Genomic DNA, 24,404 nt, shown 5'->3' on the forward strand with positions numbered 1-24,404 from the left:
GTGGGGCTTTCATTTTCATCACACACGTGATCTGTAATCCATTTTTCTCTTATGCGTTTCTATCATTATATTGTATGTGTGACTAAAATGTATTTGCCGCAGCGCACTGAGGGGGAGTGCGGCAGTGGGAGAGCGGCTGAAGGCGCTAATGATAGAATATGGGCCAGATGCCAGCAGAACTCCCGGAGAGCGAGGAAACAGGACCCACTGATGAAGTAAATAGAAAAATGGAAAGAGATGAGGCTGAAGGTAGGAGGGCGAGCAGGTACTCTGACATCCAGATTTAACGTGTGGCTCTGGGCTGAGACCACATTTGATTTCTTTCCTCCCTCCTGTGTGTTTTATTGATGCCAGGGAGGCTTAAATATCATAAAGAACACTTTCACATTTTTATTCTGGCATTATTAAGAGGCTAATTAAAGGAAATGAATTTACAAATGCAAGTCTGCAAACCTTGGTAGGTCTGGTACTTTTATGATGTCATAAAGGCAGCAGCAAACAGAAGTTACAGCACTTTTAGGTTTTGTGAAGGGACTAATTTCCTGGAAAAGCGCAATATTACCGATTTCGGGATGCTTTGATCATTTGAATGTGCAGTTGTACACAAATAGATTTACATTTGTGAATTCTTTCCCTCGATTATGCGTTTCTCCTCATTTACCAATAATGCAATGGGGCACAGTACTTTGCATAATGCATGGAAGAGTGATTGAAAGAGTTCACAATTTGAATTCAATTTCAATCTACTTCATTTAGGACCTTGCCCCAAGGGTCCATAGTGACTGTCCGGCCAGACTGGGGTTTGAACCGAGGATCCGCTGGTCTGAAGCCCACTGCTTAACCACTAGACCATCACCTCCCCTTACTGGTAAGGAAAAACTCCCTCTGATGATGAGGAAGAAACCTCAAGCAGACCAGACTCAGATGGGTGACCCAATGCTTAGGCCATTCTAATAGTTGCAAGGTTCTTACAAAGTTTTTACCAAGCTGAAGAAACAGGAAATTGAAAAACAAGAATAGCATCACACCACAGGCGAGATCATTCTTGAATATGGTGATCCTATAATCGCAAAAGTTTAGGTGATTGTCAGTAACACAAATTGCAACTGTCAATAAGTTTTGTTCAGTGAATTTTTGCTTGTGTACCCAAGTAAAGAACAAATAACTTGGAGTAAAGAGAACGGCACCAAACTGGAACTCGGAATATGTGAAATTTGCAAGCAGGTACTACTGCGCAGTGAAACGTTGCATTGTTGGTAATGATAAAACACCAAACACACACAACCATTCACTACCCCTGAGACTAAATAGCTACTCAGTTGGCTAGTTAGCTAGCAAAGTAATCATATATTAGCTTCCTCCTGCTAAGTCCCACCTCCAGCCCAGCATCCACCTGATGGCTCCAGTGGGGGGTGGGGTCTAATAACTCAAGCAAACATTGGGAGGGGAGCGACGATGATCAGAAACCAGCCGCTAAATGACATGCTGCTGTTGCTCCTACACGAGTTAGCTGAGTGAAGTTCTTTTTGTCATACATGGAAGCTAAGATGAGGTGTTTACAAGTCCACAGATGGGGTTTGATCGACCTCTGACAAAGATGCAGATGGATGAGAATCTACTTTTGGCGCCGGAGTCAGATATGGGGAGGCCACGCTGTAGTGCGAAATGCCCTCAGCAGTGTCTCACTTCAGAGCGATGAAGATGCCGTGTTCCTGCTGTTACATTGTGAAAAGGTGAAATTTTGAATAAACCCGCGGTAACTCCCAATTAGCAAACTGACACCGTCATGAAGGCGATGAAAATGAAATGCAGAAGTCTTGTTTCTTTTACAGGTGCTTTAAAAATGGGGGAGAAAAAAAAGAGCACCAAGTGTCAGCCCCCCCCCCCCACCGGATGCATGATGTCAGAGAAAGAAAAGCCAACACTCGGGTAGAAAAGCTTCATGTGTTTTACCGGTTGCTTCTTACAGGCGGCGGCGGTGGGAGTGGGGCAGGGGGGCATCCTCGAGAGAGCTGCCTGTTGCTTTGCTTCCTCATTACTCATTGGGAAGGAAGGGTGTACTATTATGTGTGCTTGACATTGCAGAAACCGCTTACATAAGGCAGCCGGAGTGACAGCTACATGTAGACATGTTGGATTTGAACAACTCAAAGGTGTTTTCAGCTGTCAGATCAAACGCGAGCACTTTCCACTTGTGTCTGTTGGGCGCTGCAGCACAACAAAAGAGTCTGATCTTTACTTTCAGGCAGCAAATAACTTTACGAGTCACCTACACCTCATTCCGCCACAGTCATGGAATGTGATGGTGCGGCCCTGACAGCTGCCTCCGCTGTACTGTTCTGTCGAGCTGTTTATAAAGCTGTTCCCTGTCAGGAAGCTGGACATCACTGGTGCCACCTGGCTGGTACCTGAACCACCTGGTGACTCTGCTGGAGCTACAGGGATCTATGATATCGGAGCTGAACTTCTTCAGGCTGGAGAAGATGCTGGTCTCCTGATGTTACAAGCAATCTTTCCATTTGGGATGCAAGGATCACTCCTTTAGACCGGAAGTTCCCCTTGAAGGATTTCTACAAGTAAGCTTGAACATTTTGGGTTCTGATATGTACCAGTAAGGACCAGTGAACCTCCTGATCCTCCAATGTTGGGTCATTTGGCATCTTTTATCATGCATGATGACTATAACATGGACTTAGCACAGGTCTGTTAAGTTGCACGTGAAGCTTTCTTGCAAATCACAAGTTGCTTGTTTGAGATTGACAACAATCAACCAAAATGTGAATGATTACGTCTAAGTCACATTGTGATGGATTGCTGAAATACATGGGTAATGGCTATGAAAGTTTGATATCTGTTCATGGCTGTTTTTGTTCTGTACAAATCCAGTGAGTCTGTCATTTCCAGCAAGCAATGTTCAGTGAGTCTGTTGGGAAGTTTTGTGCATGCTCAAAACTTTGAGTGGACAACAGGTGGAGAGCTTCCCCGGTGGTTTGGCATTTTGTCCTGGACTTGTTTGTTAGCTTGCCAGTGGATGTCCAGTAGATGTTAGTTTTGGCTCATCGTTATGTGTTCATTTTCTATTAACTCTCGGAAGCGGCGTGCGCCTGTATTCAGTGGTTGTCCATTCATTCCATCAGAGCCCCAAATCTCCCGGAGACAGACATATTAGGTGATTTTTGCCAACGGACAAATTATTCTGTTACTGATCACTTTTCAGTCCATCACAGTGCGACTACACCTTTCAGGCGCAATTGGATTTTTTGTTTGTTTGTTTATTTATTTATTAAGAATCAGGTGGTGTGTGATATGAGACCTTTTAAGAATTGGAAGGTCTATGGGCAGATAGAAAAATCCTAAAATTCAAGGTCCCTAAACCAAACTGGGTTTTATTCTTCTCTTCTTTTCCCTGGAGCCTTGAGAAGGGTCAGTGTCTCAAGGGCCAAAATTTGATGTCTTATAAAAGTAGCTTTTAAAGTTGAAATATCTCAGTGCAACAATGGCTGTCTAGTTTCATTTTGATTGATGTCAATCTGTGATGGAAAGAGTTCCAGAAGACTGCAAAATGTCAGTCGGCAGTTGAGGGCGCTGCCTATAGGGGGTGCTACAACACACCACCTTTTTTTCTTTCTTTTTTTTTTTTTGCTAAAGTGACATTTGTACTTGAGGCATTTCTAGATGGTGCCTTCAACATCCTAAGCTAGTTTATTCGTGATATGATTCTGCTGCCAAGCTCAATACTGTGCCACTTGACATTAGTATTTAATTTAAGTGTTAGTATTTAATTTGTGTGTTAACGCCATTCGCACCCTTAACTGGAATAAGCGGATCACCGTTAACTCTGGTTAGCAGGTATCGATAGCTGGGTAATGTGAGCTACAGTGACGGTTCCATCCCAGTTTAAGGCGTGTTGGACTTAGCTAGCTTGGGAAGCAGAGAAGCTTGAATCTTCGACTAGACTGGGTTGCTTGACACGAGGACGTTTCGCTTCTAATCGCAGAAGCTTCCTCAGATAAAATTCTTGGTCTGATAGTCTGACTTCTGTCTTGACTCTTGTAGAGAAGAATCTTTTCAACTGAGAGCCTTCACAGAAACTAGCTTGTGAACTTTGAGCTACATAACCGTATTTGGCCTTCTTGTCTGCTCAGGTCATGCTGGTCTTTCCCAGGGTCCACCCCTTTACCCATTTATTGGTTGGCCGGGAGTCGGGCAGAATCAGGCATCGCCAAAATGGCGACATTCAAAACCAACACACTAAGCTTCAGCTTGATCCTTTTTTTTGGAGCGACGTTCACTTCCATCAGTGTCATCCTCCACATTCACACATCAATTTTTCATCTTGAATATCTGTGGAAAATAATGGATTCTGACAGCTGGAGCACATTGACCGAGCTCTCGTGGCAGATTTATGAGCACGAGAAATCATTTGTGCAGAAGGCGTGCGGCACACCTGAAAAAACCAAAACTCTTTGAATGCTGATGCGTAACGCAGCTCTGGTGAGTTTCTCATGCACCACTGTTACATTTTAATCATGCACTGGATGCAGGGGGAACCTTGAGTTTGTTGGATCTGACGCCTACTGAAACCAGCATCTGCAATGCTAATCGCACTCGCTAAAGGACCCCACAGACTCGCCTCGTCGTCCCTGTCAAAATAAAAATCCATCTCCAATAACAGCCGAGCGCTCCGTAGCTCGCTGTGTCACTGATGTGAAGCAGGGCTTCCTGGGCCTTCACTGTGCGCTTCCTGTCGACAAAGTCATATTCAGAAGAAATCCACTGTGGTGGGGGGCGGGGGGCTGTACGGCTTCACTTTTATCCTTGCATAGGTTAATATTAATTTTACCATTGGTGTCAAAAACTGTAGCATTGATGATCAAATAAATGCTAAACAGTAGGCATGGCACAATACCACATTTTCATGACTGATATGATATCGATACTAAAACCCTCTGGTAGTACCGATACCAATCTGATACCTCCAACCCCTCCCCCAACCTTAAAACAACTAATCTAAATCTAAATCCATTAATCTGGCTCACCCACAGCATGACTCGGATATGTGATAAAAGACTGATTGGACTGGATGATGTATTTATTTATTTCCGATATCCAGTTAAGTAATTTTGGCCGATATTGTGCCCTGCAATACACTGCCGTCTTGTCCAGGGAGTACTCCACCTCTCACCCTATGACTACTGGCGTAAGCTTCAGCCCCTGTGACACTTGATTTAGTGGAGCAGCTAAACTAAAATTTCCATAACAATTGTGCATTTTGTGATAAAAGCATCCAATTTGGCACACATATTCTAAATTAATGAATGTTTAGTGTCAGATATGGGGCCATCCTGGAGCTGACCTCTAATGAGCTACAGGGGTCAATAAAGATTTAAACAGGGGTCAAAATTTTAAAAAGCACCAATCAGGTTGAAAACTATACTACATTATTTGTCTGATCATAATGATTCCAAAAAGGTATAGTTTGGACTATCTATGACTGAATGTTCTGGATTTATGAGGTAAAAAAAAAGCAAAAATGGTGCCAAAGGTCAGTTTTAGTTTGTACAGGGGTCAAAACTTAAAGTTGCTCCAATTTTGATCAAAAAAAAAATATGATGCATATTATTTGTTGAGTTAATCCGGTTTTAAAAAGGAATATTTCTGTGTAGGCTCTCAGTTGTCCAGGTGGTTTCCATAGTAGAGAAGCTTGAATCTTCGACTGGACTGGCTTGCTTGACGCGAGGACGTTTCGCTTCAAATCGCAGAAGCTTCCTCAGCTAAAATTCTTGCTCTGGTGGTCTGACTTCTGTCTTGACTCTTGTAGAGAAGAATGAAGAGAAGAATCTGTCATGCTTAGATATCATGTTACGGGGTAACATATGTCACATGTCATAGAATCTAATGGACGTCGAACTTGTTTGACCTTTACTTTGAAGACAAAGCATTCAACACAGTCAAAACTAGTCCATTTATTAATCCTTCTATTTCAACCAATAATTTGCATCATGTTTTTTTTTACCACAATTTGAGCAATTTTAACTTTTGACCCCTGTACAAACTGAAACTGACCTTTGTCACAATTTTTGCTGTTTTTACCCCATAACTCCAGAACATTCAGTCATAGATAGTCCAAACTACACCTTTTTGGAATCATTATGATCAGACAAATAATGTGGTATAGTTTTCAACATGATTGGAGCATTTTAAGATTTTGACCCCTGTGTAATTCTTTATTAACCTCTGCAGCTCATTAGAGGTCAACTTCAGAATGGCCCTATATCTGAAAATAAACATTAGTTAATTTAGAATATGTGTGCCAAATTTGATGCTTTTATCCAAGAATGCACAACTGTTTTGCTATGCTACCCCACTAATTGGAGTAAGCAGGTATAGTAAATGAATGATGTATGAATGAATGAATGAATGAATGAGTGGCCAATATTAGACAGATACCGATCTAAAATTTCAGATTGGTGCACCCCTCCTAAAAAGTGACAGTATAGGGGCATGGGGTTGCCTGTCATTAACTATATAGTTGACAACACTATAACGGTAGTGTGTTCAATCTGACTTCTTCATCTGTGTCCTGTCTGCAGACAACATAATAAATAAATAAAACAAACAAATGGATTTTGGAAAAATTTACTGCAAAGCTCGACTTTGGTTGTGGGAACAGCAGATTAGATGTGGGATTTGAGATAGAGATTTTTAGATTTGTGATCTTTTGTGCACAGTAAATATAGGATGATGATATAAATAACTCCAATTTGGCTCCAAGTTATTTGTAGTTTGAATCGGTGCACCCACTGGCACCACCCACTGACACTTCGGCATGAGAAACAGCATCAGTAACAAATGGGTGGTTACAGAGCCCCGATTAGGATCCTTTCTGTTGTTTCACCTTTGTTATTAAAGCATCAGAAATTTAATATGTGCAAACTCTTACATGCATTGTAAACATCAATATTCCATTATTTTCATGAGAACAATTTCATAGTTTTTTGCATAATCTGTCATGCAAGGTGGCCAAACCAATGCAGAATTGATGTATTTTTACACATTTGCTCCTTATCCTCTTCGAGTTTCAGTTAGTGGTGTAGAATCCAGCCGTGCTGGTCTGAGATTAATGAGACCCGGTGCCAAAGAATGTTTATGAAGCTGAATACAATCCACCAGCAAATAACGCACTGTATTCAAATAGCGCTTTCCAAACAAGATCAGCTTTATTAAGATGAAATAGGGTGTAGGATTGTACATTGTGTATATGTGTAGTAAAGTCATGTTTTCTTGTGCACATGATAACTTCAACAAAATTTATTTACCTTTCACCAAATTTATATGGAATATCCCAAATTAGAGTATCTCCGATGAGGTAGTTGTAGACCGCATACTTTGTTTTGTACTGGAATTTGTTATCTGGCAGCTGTTGGTTTATTGTTCTCTGTTGAGTTGGGTTTTTGTTGTTTTTTTGGTCAGTATCTCCTGGGTCTTTTTCATATCCCCACCCTAACCAATCATCCACAGAAATAAACAAGCAAATAAAAATAAATTGGCTTCCATAATCACAAACCTTCCATCTTTAATTTTTTAAATGACTGCTAATATTCTATTAGCCTGAGTCCCAATGTGACAGCGTGGTTCAGTCAACACAGCTGTTTTTTTAAACTTCCAAATACAGTATCAGGAGGCAAAAGACATGCTTCAGTGAATATGCCCTAATTTATCATGCAATTAAGACTAATCCAGTTGAAATCTGTGGTACAAATCACCAGCAGAACATCTTCCAAACTACACAGGTGTTGAAAGTATTTTATTACAGCTGTTGCTAATAATTCATTAAACGGGCAAAATACTTGTTTCTTAGACATCTGAACTGATTTTTGGTGGTTGCCTGAATGTTTGATGGTAGATATGGTGTCACTATGCTACTTTTATGCACAACAAAACCATGGCACATTCCTAACTTTCGCCAATGTTTTGGCAGCCATTTGTCAAATTTGTTGAATACTTGTTTTATATGTTAATGTCTGTTATTGTTGTGATGTCATGCTAATAACTCACATTGTGTCCTTGCCAGAAAACCTCTCGCTTCTCAGTGTGCCACCTAAACAGCAGTGCGGCAGATGCGGGTGCGGTTGAGGGAAGGACAGATTATAATCTGATTGATCAGGCTACGACCAAAACACACCCGTTGACTAATTGCCTAAATACAACTTCTTTGCACTCTGCACGCTACTTTGTGCTCAAATTACGCACTCTGTTTATAGCACATGGAGTTGGACACACCCCAAATGCACGTGCGCTATGCACTTTAGACAGTGCGCGCTAGATCGCAGAAACGGGTCCCTTACTCGATTTACTGGATGATGCTGAATTAACAGGATGATTAAGAGTTGAACTTGAACTATTACTGTGGTTGTTGTACAGCAACAGTACGTGAACTCAGTCGAGTTTTTCAACAAATCCTCAGCACAGCACCATTGCAGTGTTTCGCCTTTTTTTTTTAAAACTACTTTAGCTTTTTGTGAATGTATTCGGCATTCCCATCACATGGAAAGAGAGCATATACAAACTCCCTATTTGACAACAACACTGTTTGTGTCTCAGCCGCTGAATGCATCTAGGAGATATTATTTCTGTCAGCTTTCAGGTGGTAAAAAGTCTCATACCATGTGAATAATTCAGAAAGCACCGTAATAAACCACTGTGATGAAATGCCTCATGGTATACAGCGCAAAAACAACTCAATGATGGATCAGTGAGAAAAAAAAACAGAACAACTTTGCATCATCAGTTTGAGAACAAACAACAAATTTCCTAAAAACCCAAACGAACATTGTTTTGTCAGTTTTACATAATTGTCATATGCGTGTAATACTTCTTTGTAGCAGTACTGGTCATAATTGCATGGAATTTAACAGAGGTGGGACAAAGTCATCATCAAGTCACTCTCAAGTCATGAATCAGCAAGTCCCAAGTCAAGTCTCAAGTCATAATGACCACCAATTGTTTACAAGATGACTTGAGACTTGCAGATTGATGACTTGACAGTGACTTTGTCCCACCTCTGAAATTTTTACATCTGCCAAGGACATAATAAAATCATCTGCATTTATTTATTTGTCTGTCTGACTTTTAGCAGGATTACGTTAAAACTACTGCATGGATTTTGACGAAATTTGCACCACAGATAGTTATGAGGGCAGAGAGGACTCCACTGAACTTTGGAGGTGATCTGCATTGGTGGACGTCAGAAATCTCTGATTGCTCTTGTTTGCTGTTAGGAGGATTATGTTAAAACTGATGCACTGATTTTGTTTAAATTTTCTCCACAGATAGCTATTAGGCCATGGAAGAGTTCACTGAATTCTGTAGGTGATCTGGATCCAGATTCTGGATCAAGATTTCACTTTACATAGGCTTTGAAGGATTATGTCAAAACTACATCATGGATTTTCACCAAATTTGCACCACAGATAGATGTTAGGCCATGGAAGACTGTATGGAATTTTGGAGGTGATCTGGATCTGGATTCTGGATCAAGATTTCACTTTATATAGGCTTTGAAGGGTTATGTCAAAACTACATCATAGATTCTCACCAAATTTGCACCACAGATAGATGTTAGTCCATGGAAGACTGCATGGAATTTTGGAGGTGATCCAGATCTGGATTGACGGACGTCAGAAATCTCGGATTACTCTTGTTAAGAAAATCGATCCAACATCAAAGTCGTGTGCAGTGGTGGATCTAGAGGACAGATTAAGGGGTTTGCACCCACCACCCCCACCCCAAGCCACTGACCAAAGGTGCGATAAAATACAGGATAGGTCTTGCATAAACAAAGGTCGATTGATAAACCTTGCCGCATGCGGAATTAAAAGATTTCATGTGTTTAAAATAAAAAACTGTGCATTAAAAACGATGACCAAAAAATCTCGATTTAGCTTCCCAGATTGCAGGAAAAATGCTATAGAATTTTATTTTTTTAACAGTTTTCTGTGGGGAGGCATGTCCCCAGATCCCCCACGTAGGGGGCACATCCCAAGTCACAAGCCCCCTTCCCCACTTGTCCATATGCCAGAATGCTCATCATTGTTGCAATAGTTGGTGGCGAAATGAAAGCCGTTGTAACTTCCATAGCGCCTGCTACTTTTGCTCAGTTGTTAATCAAAGTGCCACACAGTTTGAAAGTTCTTCACTTGCGTCTCTCGGAGCAGCTCGCCCTCAAACATAAACACAAAAGACGTTTTTGGCTCTGGCAAGTCAACCCTGACACCCACTTTCACCGCCTCCTTTTTTGTTTGGCCAATCGAGCCTGTGATCTCGTTCTATCCTCCTCCATGCAAAACGCAAACCAGGCCAAATCCTCCAGAGCTGAACATGTAGTTCAGCTCCGGTTCTGCACAAACTCTGCTCGTTAATTTACACCCACTTTCGAAGTGATCAAATCACTGTCGACCGTTACACCTCACAGGAAAATGCTGCTCGACGACACAAAGACAGACGCAAGAGAAGCGCAAACTTCTGGTTCACTGAGAACTGGGCGTGTCCCTGAAGCATGAGGCGGCCAAAAATTTGGGGGAACTGAACAACTTGATTGACAGGATGAGTTTTCTTCTGGTCCTCCACATTATGATTCAGTTCTATACACTCAAAAATGGCTCTTTGGATGAACTCAAATTAATTATGCACAGGATTTCCATCTAATAAATATATGCAGCCCCAACTAAATTAAATTAAATGATCTTGCATGGATGCACTTTTTTGAGTTGGGGTTACATATATTTATTAGATGGTAATCCTGCTCATAATTCAATTAAGTTTATCCAATGCATCAGTTTTGTTTTTTTTTGTTTTTTGAGTCTATGACGTTTACGTTATGACGTAAGAAATCAATGAAAATCAAACATTCTGTGATGAGACCAATATTTTGGAAATGACAGGACACAAAAGTTAAAGCAAACATGCAGCACCAGTTTATATGATTCTTGATTAATTTCATGTGTTCACAATGTTTAGTAGAAATGCAGTCACAGCTTCATGGCAGAAAAAAAAATACCAGAACGATTTTCATTCATCTTCATTCTGGTAAATCATTTTGCAAATATGGACCTGACTGCAGATTTATTTCAGTTTTCCTTGGTCGTATTAGCTTCAAGAGACAGAGGCAAAGTGACGAGCTGTCATTCATGTTCAATCAGAGTGGGCGTTCCACAGAGCCAACACACAGCTAGGCGTGGCCAAAACAGACAGGAAGTCTAATTTAAACAAATACTGAGTGACAAAACATGGAGACCACCAATCCGTCGAAAGGCAACGTGACACACATTGGTTGCTGCTCAAACAATGTAAAGCCAAAGGAAAACTGTGATCGACCACATATCGCTCCGTAATATCCCCAAACAATTCCACAAATGTGAACTCTTGAATGTTAATTGCGAAATCCTTCTGTGTGACACACATTAAGATGTCAGAACGCCCGTGAGTTACTTGAAGACAGGAGGCTGCGTGCAGGAGAACAAGAAGGACACCGGGGAGGAGAATGCCGGAGAGGAGAATGCCGGAGAGGAGAACGCCGGAGAGGAGAACGCTGTATCGGAACGGAGAAAACAAAGAGTGGGAGGGAAAAACATTCCCACCTTCGTGTCTTCCCTCCATTATTTCATTCCCATCCCCCTCTCACCCTTAACGAGGGATAGTTTTCTCCTCGCTTCTCATCTCCCTCCTCCCCGTCTCCGGGGACCAAACACACCCCTGACAGGTTGCCATGGAAACGCCTCACACACTGTGTCAGACACGCTCGCTTGCTCTCTGTCTTTGTGGCTCTTATCCTCCCTCTCCTCCATTAGCATCCCTCTTGCTTGGAGGTAAAATCCCTGCAACCGATTTGATTATTTTCAAAGTAATCTTATTATTTTATTTTTTGTTAAATCTGCTTTAAAGCACTGGATTTCTTTCTGCAGGATGTCAGACTCTGGCCTCTGAATGACCATCTTAAATGAAATACTGGTCCTGAAAGCTGAGATGAAAGATAAGACTTTAATTCTAGCTCTGCCAACCAGGTTTAGATTTTGCATCCAGCTGTTCGGCTACTGAAAGACTACTGAATGGATTTTTTTTTTTTTTTTTTTTTGAACGTGATGGAAGTTTTTTTTAATTATTTTCTGTCAATAACTCAAAAAATAAATTGGATTTTGATGCTGGAGTCCAGTAAATGCAATTAGCCTGCTTGTTATATTAATGACATTCATTTTCCAAACTATATAATAGGAACAATGAAGTTAAAACTACTTTTCATTCCGTCCATGAATCACATTCCATTTTTGAGAGATGGTCTTTGGATCAGGGATGAATTGAATGCATTCTAGTGAGCTCAAAAATGAATTTAATATTCTTTCCTTACGACATCACAAGACTGTCCTTTGGTCCTTTACCAAAAATTACTCCCCAAATGGCATAGTTCTTCTTTCAACTGCCTCTGTGGTTATACTCCCCCTGTGGACAGCACAGGTATTGCAGTTCATGGTGATCGCATGCTGCAAGAACATTTGAAACAGATATGCAGGGCAAATATATGAGAATAATTGCAAATTATTATCGACAACAGACTGGTGTCCTGTCCAGGGTGTACCCCACCTCACACCCTATGACTACTGGGGTTGACTCCAGCCCCCTACCCCTTCCCCCCGTGACCCTTGTTTGGAGTAAGCGGTATGGAAAATGAACGAATGAATGCAAATTATTACCATATTGTTCGAAATATGATATAAACTTAAAAGCCCCACCCCCGCCTTCAAGACATATTTTAAAACAAAAAAGAAAGACTTTCTGAAGACCAAATGTCCTTTACTGTTTGAAGTGGCCTCTTTTAAGACCATGGTTAGCTTTTCTGACTGTGAGCATTTTAACAGTTGTCTTTTTTTTTCTTTTTCTTTTTTTTTTTTTTGCTCACCATCTTCTAACATTACTCTCTGTCGCACACTATTTCTGAGCTACTTGAGAGTAGTTTGATGACTCTGTTGCATTTGTTGCCATAAGCTTAAAGATTGCACTGTAACAATCTGCAATATGGAAATCCATTATGGCACTGGAGCATTTGATTCCATCCTTTGAGTAACAAAGCACTGTAAGATCATGTGTGCAGGCGACGATTTAAGAACCCTGCTCCCAAGGAACGCTGACAATCCATACAGTTTCTTCTCCAGACAGTTCGCGGTGTGGTGTGGTGGTGGTGGGGGCTTCCGTCCTGTGGGCACACTCAATTAACAGGTGTTTGGTGCCACTTACTGTTGCAGATATACTGACAATGGAAAAGTCTAGATGCTGAATGTAAGACAATCCCATGTTTTCCAGATACATTTTCAAGAAAACACACCATCGAGGATTCCTAACAATACAGTGTGTTAAAAGACGCCATCATGGTGCAAAATAGGAGATTAATTGATCCTCACCTTTATCCATCAGAATCCAAAACTTCATCTTGATGTTTTTTTTTTTTTTTTTTTTAACAGTTACTGGTGGAAATTTTGTGGACCCCCTGACTGACTGACTCCATTATGCCTATACTTGCCCTTCTATTTTCACAGAAAATCTCCAGGATTATTGCTCTCATCAACTCATTCCCAACCCAAGAGCCACTTGTCGACACAAAATAGTTGAACTCCCTCTATTACCTCTCATACTACCTCTCTGAAAGAGCAAAATGTCACTTTCTCCAACATTTCATGGCTACACAAATGCATGTTGATCCAGATCCATGTAGAGATCCAGGTTTGGTGGGTGATAGTGGAGGTTTGCACTCGGACTGATGGCTGCTTTAGCTTTTAAATATGTCTTGCAAATGGTTTTCGAGCAATTTTCAACAAACAGTCTCCATCATAAATATGCAGACCAGATTTAATGTGGACATGATTACAGCAACCACACCACAAAGCCATTTTCTTCCATGACCACAGAACACAGAGCGAGACAGCAGCTGAATCCCACAACTCACTCCTACATCCCATACGGTTACAACAGAAGTGCAGAGAGAAAGAAAGCCTTTTTGGCACAGGGGGGTGGGGGGGGGGGGCAGTCATTTGCATGAAAGGAGATATCCACATGATATCTCACTCCCTCAGACTTTTAGAGATGCTGTTCCAACTGGAGGTACAAAAGCCGGCTGTGTTCCTCTGCTGCAGGGACACTTTGACTCACAGCAGAACACCAGCCGCCAACTTCATAGCGCCCATGTGTCATCCTGCTGTGCGGCTCGGCGAGGATTTCATCCCAGCCTGTACGTGTCACCGTCTCAGCCGGCGCATCGTCTCTTATCCGTCATCGGGCGGAACTACTGCACAGTCGGACTCACGTCAGCTTTACAAAGGTTGATGCTGTTTCTTACAACACGATCATTCTGGTTACAATTCAGATGTTAATTATCACTTTTTAAAAAGGGCTCATGTACAAAATGGGTTATTCCCAGGCTTTGGAAAGGCCTAGGCGTATGCCTTGTAAAGTGCAGTGCATGATGGGAACTCGAAAACAGTAATTGTCATGTTATAATTGAAGAAGATAAAAGGGCACATCACTCAAAAAACTAACTCAATGGATTGGATTTCCATCTTATAAATATATGTAGTCCTAACTAAATTAAATTATCTTGCATGGATGTGCTTTTATGAGTTGGGGCTACATTAGATAGAAATCCTGCACATAACTGAACTGAATTCATCCAATGAGTAATTTTTTTTTGTGTATAATGACCATATTTGAACCCTTGTCTGTGTGAGACACACCCACTGAGAGGGTCTGAGCTGTGTGTGACATGCCCACATGGTGTGTGGAAGACATTGCTCCTCCCTTTTGTAGAGGGGCGGGGCCACAAACAATTTTTAAGCAAGAGGGTTTGAAACAAGAATCGGTGCGTGTCTGATTTTCCATCATGCCGTCTATTCAAATTGGAAGTGGGTGTGGTTTAGAAAGTACAGCATTCTGCAAACATCTCCGTTCCAACCCGTGGACTCGCGTTGGCGTCTGTATCAGAATTCATTCATCTCAGCGTGATCAAACCAAAACGTTTTAAATTACGAAACAGAAGTAAAACAAACACAATCCCGCTGCTTCTTCCATGAACCACTACGACTGACAAAATAGCAAACAGTTGGGTTTTATACAATGGGACATGAAGATATATTTTTTTAATATAAAAAAAGGAATAAAGCACCTTTGCAAAGGCGTGTGTTAATATTTATGTGGTCAAACCCACACAGCTCCTCACCCAACCTTTACGTGCTCGTAGATTCATTTATTTTTCTTCTCTGCACTGCTCCAACAGTTATGCTCCCCCTGTGGTTGGCACAGGTAGTGCAGCTTGTAGCTGTCACCTGCACAAAGAACATTGTGCAGGTGCATCACTGTCGCATAATTAAAAGCAACATTTTGGCTCATTGTAAATTCCCAACTGCTTTTCTGCAACGTGATTTATTACAGCCACCCATTGTTTTTTTTTACATACGTAACCCCAAGGATGGGTAGGATTACTTTGAAAGAATACATGTGGATTACATGTATGTATGTACATACATTTGGATTACTTGTAATCTGATTACTTTTGGATTACATTTCAAAGTAATCCTACCCAACCTTGCATAACCCAATATAGGAATGAAGTTGCTGCAAAATAAGAATAAGTTACTTTTTAAAAATATTTTCACCTGTAACTCAAAATGCAACAAACTCAACAGATCAGAATAAACTTAACTCCCAAAATCATAAAATGCACCCATGCAACTACAACTGACGTGCTCCAAAGGTGAAGCTGATTTCTTGAAAATCTTGTATTTTTGGCCATTTCAGACGGTTTCACTGATTTTTTTTAATCCCGACGTCTCCGTGGCTGTGCTTAAAACCGTCGTTCATCCATTCATACAGTGAACACACCAGCTTTTGTTGAAGCATCACTCCCAAACTGAGGCGACGCCGATCATCTCCATTCAGCACCGCAGACGTCACGCGGACCTCATCACAGCTGATTATTATTTCTTTATTTATTTAATTACATGCTTCCTCCCAAAATCCTCACCGTGACAGGAGGCTACTCCTATAGTCTGCTGATGAAACCAAGTGTCAATCACTTTTTTCCCCCTGCCAGTTAAAAGAAATGTGAGCCTGATGATCGCCATGGTAACCAACAGGGGTTCAGATGTGAACTACAGAAATAATTTCTTCAAAAAATTGCAATGTTAAAGCTCTTCAGTGCTTATAGGATGAAGTGTGGTGAGTCTTACCTTTCACCTGATCATCCACATGCCCCCCCTCCAAAATCCACCTTCACGCTTTACATCACTGAGTGGGAGTCTGAGCACTCTGACACACACACACACACACACACATACACACACCTGCACGCTCACTTCAGTCCTCTCTACCAGCTCATGCTTTCCACGAGGGGGCAAAAAAACTACATTATTCATTTAAAAAAATAATAATAAAAAATAAATCCTTATTTCTCTTTGGTTTAAGTGTTTTGGTTTGTTTTTTTGTCTTCTTCTCTCTCCGGTTACCAGGCGGCTCATCCTCCCTCACTGAGGCAGCAGGTTTAACAGGCAAAGCTGTGGATGGTGGCAGAGAGAGAGAGAAAGAGAGAGAGGTGTGTCAACATACCCAGCCACAGCTATATTGATACAAGCAGGTTTCCTTTCAGAGTAAAAGCATGGAAAAAAAGAGCCTTGCGTTGACTCCTTCCTCTTGCTCCCCATTGGGATGCGAACTCACAATCTCCAACATGTGAGACGGACACTTCAACCAGAAGGCCAAAAACCTGTATCACTGCTCCCGTAGCCAGAGATTCCTATTAGCTATTGAGGAGTGAGGTTTACAGACTACCACATGCACAGCGACTCCTGCTGGCCTGCATCACACGTGCAAGCCTGAGCCAAAGATGACAGATGTTGGAATTTTGCACTGAGATGATCAACAGACCTGCCGTGGGTCCTGGATGGAAACCACTCAGGCAGACAACTGGGCCATCCCCACCTCTTAAAAGTAATCATCTGTCCAATCCAGTGGTACCTGGGGACCTGCAACTTCCGACACTGCAACTTCTTTGACATATTTTCTTTCTCTCATGGGATATTCATGACTGAAACTTTTAGCTTCAGCTTTTTACTTTATGAGGAATTTGTTAACTAATAAACTAATGACTGCATGAAGCAGATTGCAGGAACAATCGACCGGTTTCACAATACAATGCACCACCTTTCTGTTACTAGACAAATAAATAAAAATACACAAAACCTCATGGGAAATTGTAGATATGGAAAACTGGGTGTCCCACCATGTTGATATTTACAGTAGAGGGAGAAATCTCACAGCTACAATTCTGGCAAATTTCAACATTTTTTCATACATTTTTGACAAATTCTGTGATGGTTTGCATTTCGTGAATCACCTCCATATTAATCCCGATTCGTCACACGTACCATCTGTACAACCACTGTATTGTGAATCCACTGCTTGAAGCAGCGGTTTTTCTTGTTTGACGCACAACATCTCCAGTTAGGTGCACGTGATGGCAGGGTATAAGGTATTAGAGGTCTTGCTGAAATTCTATTGTACCCATATTAATTGTAAGGGTCCACCAGGTGGAGATATTGCTCCATTTGAAGAACCTTGAGAGCAGGCTGCTGTGAGGATGTGACAACAAACCTGTTTCTTATAAAACTGTGCATCCATTATCACATGAAAGCACATTTTCCTACATCTCCTCCACGATCGGATGCAGTGCACAGTGAGACTTGCAGAAGAATTCTGAGCCATGGGTTCGATGCATACAGCATCAAAAGTTCAAATTTGTCAAAGGGCGATCATAATAATTCTGCAACTTGCAGCTCTTATTTTGAATGTTTTCACAGGAACTCATGCTCACATTCTGGCGGTCTTGATGAGGATCCAGTCTCCCAAGTTAATCAGTCTGTTTGCAGCATGGTGCAGCCAGAGAGGAGTGCCATGGGAAATGTTTTGTTTCTTTCTCTCCCTTCTTATTGTAGTCCTTCTATCTTTTCATCCGAGATCATTTTTATCCATTTTTGCCCTTTATCTTTCTTACTGACACCTGCCACCTCCTCTTATCATTCTCTTTTTCTAATCTTCAGTGACATGTTCTCTTCCTGCAGCTAAATCCCAGAGGACACCGGTCTCTCATGTGGCGTAACGAAGATATGAGGTGTCAGTGTGCTCGTACATTTCTATACATATGAGGACTGAGTGTCCTTATAATTACAGTCAGGACTGAGAAAAAGCTGCTCAGGTGAGACAAGACTCTGGTTTTGACATCCGTACATTCAGACTGGGCTGAAAAACCTGAAATGACATTTTCATCCAATTATAAAAGAAAAAGAAAACTGGCAATGATGGATATTGGTTCTATTTTTCAAAATCACATTTCAGGACAAACACTGACCTAAAATACACACATGGCTTGTAGTTCTAATCTCATGAAATTATTTTCTGAAAACCCGTTGAGCAATTCCTTGAGGAATAGTTAAAGCTTGCAGAGACTCTGGATTCGAAGTCTTCACTGGTTGATTTTAGTCTTGTAGACTGACAGCTGATCTGGGTTCAGTCTTGATTTAGTCTGGTCGTGCCGGATTTGAGTACTGTTCCGTTCCTTTGGTTTCCGTGTTTGTTCTGTGTGACTCGATGTCCAATACCCAAGACGACTCCCGCGACCCCTCTGTCATCTTAGATAATCAGGTTCCTGTCAGGTTTTCCGGTTTAAGATTAGTCTGTTTCGGGTCAATTCCAAAACTTGAAACTAAGATCTTAAATCTTTAAAAACAGGCAAAGCCAGAAAATGTCATTGATAGAACATTCTTTCATCTTTCACAGAAAACAATGATAACTTGTGGGATCGAGTCCTGGTCAATTGACCTGTGTTACTGGACAAGACTCTTCATCTGCATTTATCCAGTCCACCCAGCTTGAAATGGGTACCAACCTGGGTATAAATACACCCATTTATAGAGTAAAATGAGCTCTACTGTTGTGTGGGCCGCTGAAGAGGAGGTACTGCTGGCCCACTACCACCAGAGGGCGCCCTGCTTGGAGTGCGGGCTCCAAGCACGAGAGGGCGCCAGACCCAGAGGAGGTGACAGCTGTCACTCATTACTCCAGCTGTCACTCATCTACACCACCATATAAGCCGGACTGCAACTCCACCTCCCCGCCGAGAAATCGACTACCAGTACTAAGGTAATTTTCTCTGCTGACTTATACATTGAATAGTAATCTGAACTTCTGTTGCAGCCGTTTTCCTGGTGCTTTCCTTGTCTGGAGGATTGGCGTTCGGTGTGACAGTGACGGCTTCACCTCGCACCCCGTCCCAGATAAGTGGTTGATCAGGAGCTGCACGAGTGTGTGTGATTTGGAGGTGGAGGTGCTCCCTCCTAACGGTGTCTGGACTGTTAATTACTGAGTGTGCGGACTCACACTCACACATCATCTTTCTGTTTTCTGCCAGTAGTACCAGGGTCGACAGCCGAAGACAGAGGCCACCTGGGGACTCGGGACTTGGCGGCTCCGGTGTTCTTCAGGCCGTTGGTGGTGGAGGCCGTGTGGGACGCGGCTTCTCTCTCGTCGGGCGTCTTCTATCTTCGAGCCTGCCCACACGTCACCTGGTGTTTATTGACTGTGAACATTAAGACACGTTTCGTTGTGTAATATCACAACATTAAATTGTTACCTTTTGGCTTACTCATTGTCCGTTCATTTGCGCCCCCTGTTGTGGGTCCGTTCTACGACACCTTCCCAACAGGATTTCTCGGCCATCGTCATGGACTCCGAGGGGCGTCAACTCCAGCTTGAACGGCCAAGCTTCCCCCGCACCGACCGTATGATTGTGCCATCGATTTGGTCCCGGGCGCTGAGTACCCGTCCAGTAGGTTGTACAACCTCTCACGTCCGGAACGCGAATCAATGGAGTCCTACATCCGGGACTCCTTAGCTGCCGGGCTGATCCGGAACTCCACCTCCCCGATGGGTGCTGGTTTCTTTTTTGTGGGCAAGAAAGACGGCGGACTCCGTCCATGCAGTGATTACAGAGGGCTGAACGAGATCACGGTTCGCAACCGATACCCGTTACCTCTGTTGGATTCAGTGTTCACGCCCCTGCATGGAGCCCAAATTTTCACAAAATTGGATCTTAGAAACGCGTACCACCTGGTTTGGGTCCGGAAGGGAGACGAATGGAAGACGGCATTCAACACCCCGTTAGGTCATTTTGAGTACCTGGTCATGCCGTTCGGCCTCACTAACGCCCCCGCGACGTTCCAAGCTTTGGTAAATGACGTCTTGCGGGACTTCCTGCATCGGTTTGTCTTCGTATATCTGGACGATATACTCATCTTTTCCCCGGACCCTGAGACCCATGTCCAGCATGTACGTCAGGTCCTACAGCGGTTGTTGGAGAACCGGCTGTTTGTGAAGGGCGAGAAGTGCGAGTTCCACCGCACTTCTTTGTCCTTCCTGGGGTTCATCATCTCCTCCAACTCCGTCGCCCCTGATCCGGCTAAGGTTGCGGCGGTGAGAGATTGGCCCCAACCGATAAGCCGCAGGAAACTACAGCAGTTCCTAGGCTTTGCAAATTTCTACAGGAGGTTCATTAAAGGTTACAGTCAGGTAGTTAGCCCCCTGACTGCCCTGACCTCCACCAAGGTCCCCTTCGCCTGGTCGGATCGGTGCGAAGCCGCGTTCCAGGAGTTGAAACGCCGGTTCTCGACTGCACCAGTTCTGGTGCAGCCTGATCCTGATCGCCAGTACATAGTAGAAGTGGACGCCTCTGACTCAGGGATAGGAGCCGTGCTGTCCCAGAGCGTGGAGGCTGATAAAGTCCTCCATCCTTGTGCCTTTTATTCCCGCAGGTTGACCCCAGCTGAACGGAACTATGACGTCGGCAATCGGGAACTTCTTGCGGTGAAGGAGGCTCTTGAAGAGTGGAGACACCTGCTGGAGGGGGCATCGTTGCCCTTCACGGTTTTCACAGACCATCGGAACCTGGAGTACATCCGGACCGCCAAGCGGCTGAACCCCAGGCAAGCCCGCTGGTCTCTGTTCTTCGGGCGCTTTGACTTCCAGATCACGTATCGCCCCGGGACCAAGAACCAAAAACCAGATGCATTGTCCCGGGTGCACAAAGAAGAAGCCAAAGCGGGGCTGTCGAACCCCACCGAGACCATCATCCCCGAGTCCACTGTCGTGGCCACCCTCACCTGGGACGTGGAGAAGACCGTCCGGGAGGCCCTGACAAGGAGCCCGGACCCGGGGACTGGCCCCAAGAACAGACTGTACGTCCCACCAGAGGCAAGAGCTGCCGTATTGGACTTCTGTCACGGGTCCAAGCTCTCCTGTCATCCCGGAGTGCGTAGGACCGTGGCAGTAGTCCAGCAGCGCTTCTGGTGGGCGTCCCTGGAAACCGACGTCCGGGACTACGTCCAGGCCTGTACCATCTGCGCCAGGGGCAAGGCAGACCATCGGAGGACGACGGGACTCCTCCAACCCCTGCCAGTGCCTCATCGCCCCTGGTCTCACATCGGCCTGGACTTCATCACGGGCCTCCCGCCGTCCCAGGGCAACACCATTATTCTCACGATAGTGGACCGGTTCTCCAAGGCGGCCCACTTCGTGGCCCTCCCGAAGCTCCCGACGGCCCAGGAGACGGCAGACCTCCTGGTCCACCACGTCATGCGGCTGCATGGGATACCATCGGACATCGTTTCAGATCGTGGTCCCCAGTTCTCTTCACAGGTGTGGAAGAGTTTCTGTAAGGAGCTGGGGGCCACTGTGAGTCTCTCGTCCGGGTACCACCCCCAGACCAACGGCCAGGCAGAGCGGGCTAACCAGGAGTTGGAACAGGCCCTTCGCTGCGTCACCTCCGCGCACCCGGCGGCCTGGAGTCACCATCTGGCCTGGATCGAGTATGCCCATAACAGCCAAATCTCGTCTGCTACCGGCCTCTCCCCTTTTGAGGCATGTTTGGGGTTCCAGCCCCCATTGTTCCCGCTGGTGGAGGGAGAGGTCGGTGTGCCCTCGGTCCAGGCCCACCTCAGGAGGTGCCGCCGGGTGTGGCGGACCGCCCGCTCTGCCCTATTAAAGGCCCGGACGAGGGCCAAAACCCTTGCGGACCGCCGACGTTCCCCGGCCCCCACATACCAGCCCGGGCAGGAGGTGTGGCTGTCAACAAAGGACATCCCCCTCTGTGTGGACTCACCCAAATTAAAGGACAGATACATCGGCCCATTCCCCATCCTCAAGATCATCAACCCCACGTGGAAAACAGGGTGGACCCGCAGTGAAGCTGGGAGTCGGAGCTTCACTGCGGGTCCACCCTGTTTTCCATGTGTCCCGTATCAAGCCACACCACACCTCGTCCCTCTGTGCACCTGGCCCTACGCCGCCTCCTGCCCGGCTCATCGACGGGGAGCCTGCTTGGACGGTCCGCAGGCTCCTGGACGTCCGTCGTAAGGGCCGGGGGTTCCAATATCTGGTGGACTGGGAGGGGTATGGACCTGAGGAACGCTCCTGGGTGAAGAGGAGCTTCATCCTGGACCCGGCCCTCCTGGCCGATTTCTACAGACGACACCCGGACAAGCCTGGTCGGGCGCCAGGAGGCGCCCGTTGAGGGGGGGGGTCCTGTTGTGTGGGCCGCTGAAGAGGAGGTACTGCTGGCCCACTACCACCAGAGGGCGCCCTGCTTGGAGTGCGGGCTCCAAGCACGAGAGGGCGCCAGACCCAGAGGAGGTGACAGCTGTCACTCATTACTCCAGCTGTCACTCATCTACACCACCATATAAGCCGGACTGCAACTCCACCTCCCCGCCGAGAAATCGACTACCAGTACTAAGGTAATTTTCTCTGCTGACTTATACGTTGAATAGTAATCTGAACTTCTGTTGCAGCCGTTTTCCTTGTCTGGAGGATTGGCGTTCGGTGTGACAGTGACGGCTTCACCTCGCACCCCGTCCCAGATAAGTGGTTGATCAGGAGCTGCACGAGTGTGTGTGATTTGGAGGTGGAGGTGCTCCCTCCTAACGGTGTCTGGACTGTTAATTACTGAGTGTGCGGACTCACACTCACACATCATCTTTCTGTTTTCTGCCAGCAGTACCAGGGTCGACAGCCGAAGACAGAGGCCACCTGGGGACTCGGGACTTGGCGGCTCCGGTGTTCTTCAGGCCGTTGGTGGTGGAGGCCGTGTGGGACGCGGCTTCTCTCTCGTCGGGCGTCTTCTATCTTCGAGCCTGCCCACACGTCACCTGGTGTTTATTGACTGTGAACATTAAGACACGTTTCGTTGTGTAATATCACAACATTAAATTGTTACCTTTTGGCTTACTCATTGTCCGTTCATTTGCGCCCCCTGTTGTGGGTCCGTGCTACGACACCTTCCCAACATCTACCATGTTGTCAAATCAAGTTTTCCAACTTCAATCACAGTCATTCTCAGCATGATAGAAGTGATTTTACACTTTGATAGAGTGTATTTAACTCTATTTGAAATGTAGTCCTGGCAGATATATTTTACTCTGCAAAGTTTACTGGTTACCAGGGACCTATTAATGGTGATATCAACATCCATTGTTCACTGTTGTTAGCTAGTATCCCTAATGTCTCCAAAAATGTTTGTCTTATCAACTTTCTGTTTTCGCAACATTCATCCTTCACCCAAAATACATAAACATACCAAACGGCAAATGGCAGCTGTCCCCAGTTTCTCCGTGATTGAAGTAAACACATGCATGCACACATGTACACAGAGGCCACTTTGCTCTTTATATATATATATATATATATATATATATATATATATATATATATATATATATATATATATATATATATATATATATATATATATATATATATATATATATACATCAGTAGGACTACAGTATGTAAATAGAGGCAGTAATAAGACAGGAAAGAAGTATGCACTCTAATGACTGATCTGCGTCGTTGGAAGAAAAGTAATTGTGTGTGTGTGTGTGTGCACACGTGCCGGGTGGGCATTCAGAGGATGTCAGGAATATTGATGGGGCTGTCTGTATTAACATGTACCTGTGGGGCGATTGTCTCTACAGGGTTTAGGCGAGATGAGCGAATGCTCGGCGTCTCCCGTGGTGAAGGACTAGCTGCCGCTCCCCTCCTGTGCCGACTGACACTTTAGACTGAGGGTGAGACCAAAAATAGAAACCATGAAGACAGAACCCAGGACCAAAGAGAACCAGGCACACACCTCCGGCATCCATAACAACTCCACCAAGCAAAAGTTCTGACCTGAAGTACAGTTCATACGCCGACGATTCCTTATTTTAAGTTTCCTCTTCGATGAATAGCTACATTCTGTCTGAAGATTTGATTTTATTCAC

The 24,404-nt window shown here is 44.2% G+C and overlaps 1 protein-coding gene across 1 annotated transcript in view; it reads right to left on the reverse strand.

The window, feature by feature from the left end:
• The window catches only part of lingo2b (leucine rich repeat and Ig domain containing 2b), an 81,595-nt gene extending 65,102 nt beyond the window's left edge, over positions 1-16,493 (reverse strand). The window contains exon 1 of the mRNA XM_034195333.1: positions 16,269-16,493. The gene's annotated coding sequence lies outside the window, so the exon portion shown is untranslated. The remainder of the gene's footprint in view (positions 1-16,268) is intronic.
• Positions 16,494-24,404: the final 7,911 nt, after the last annotated feature.

Source organism: Thalassophryne amazonica, chromosome 19 (genome assembly GCF_902500255.1).
Source record: "Thalassophryne amazonica chromosome 19, fThaAma1.1, whole genome shotgun sequence".
Lineage (NCBI taxonomy): Eukaryota > Metazoa > Chordata > Actinopteri > Batrachoidiformes > Batrachoididae > Thalassophryne > Thalassophryne amazonica.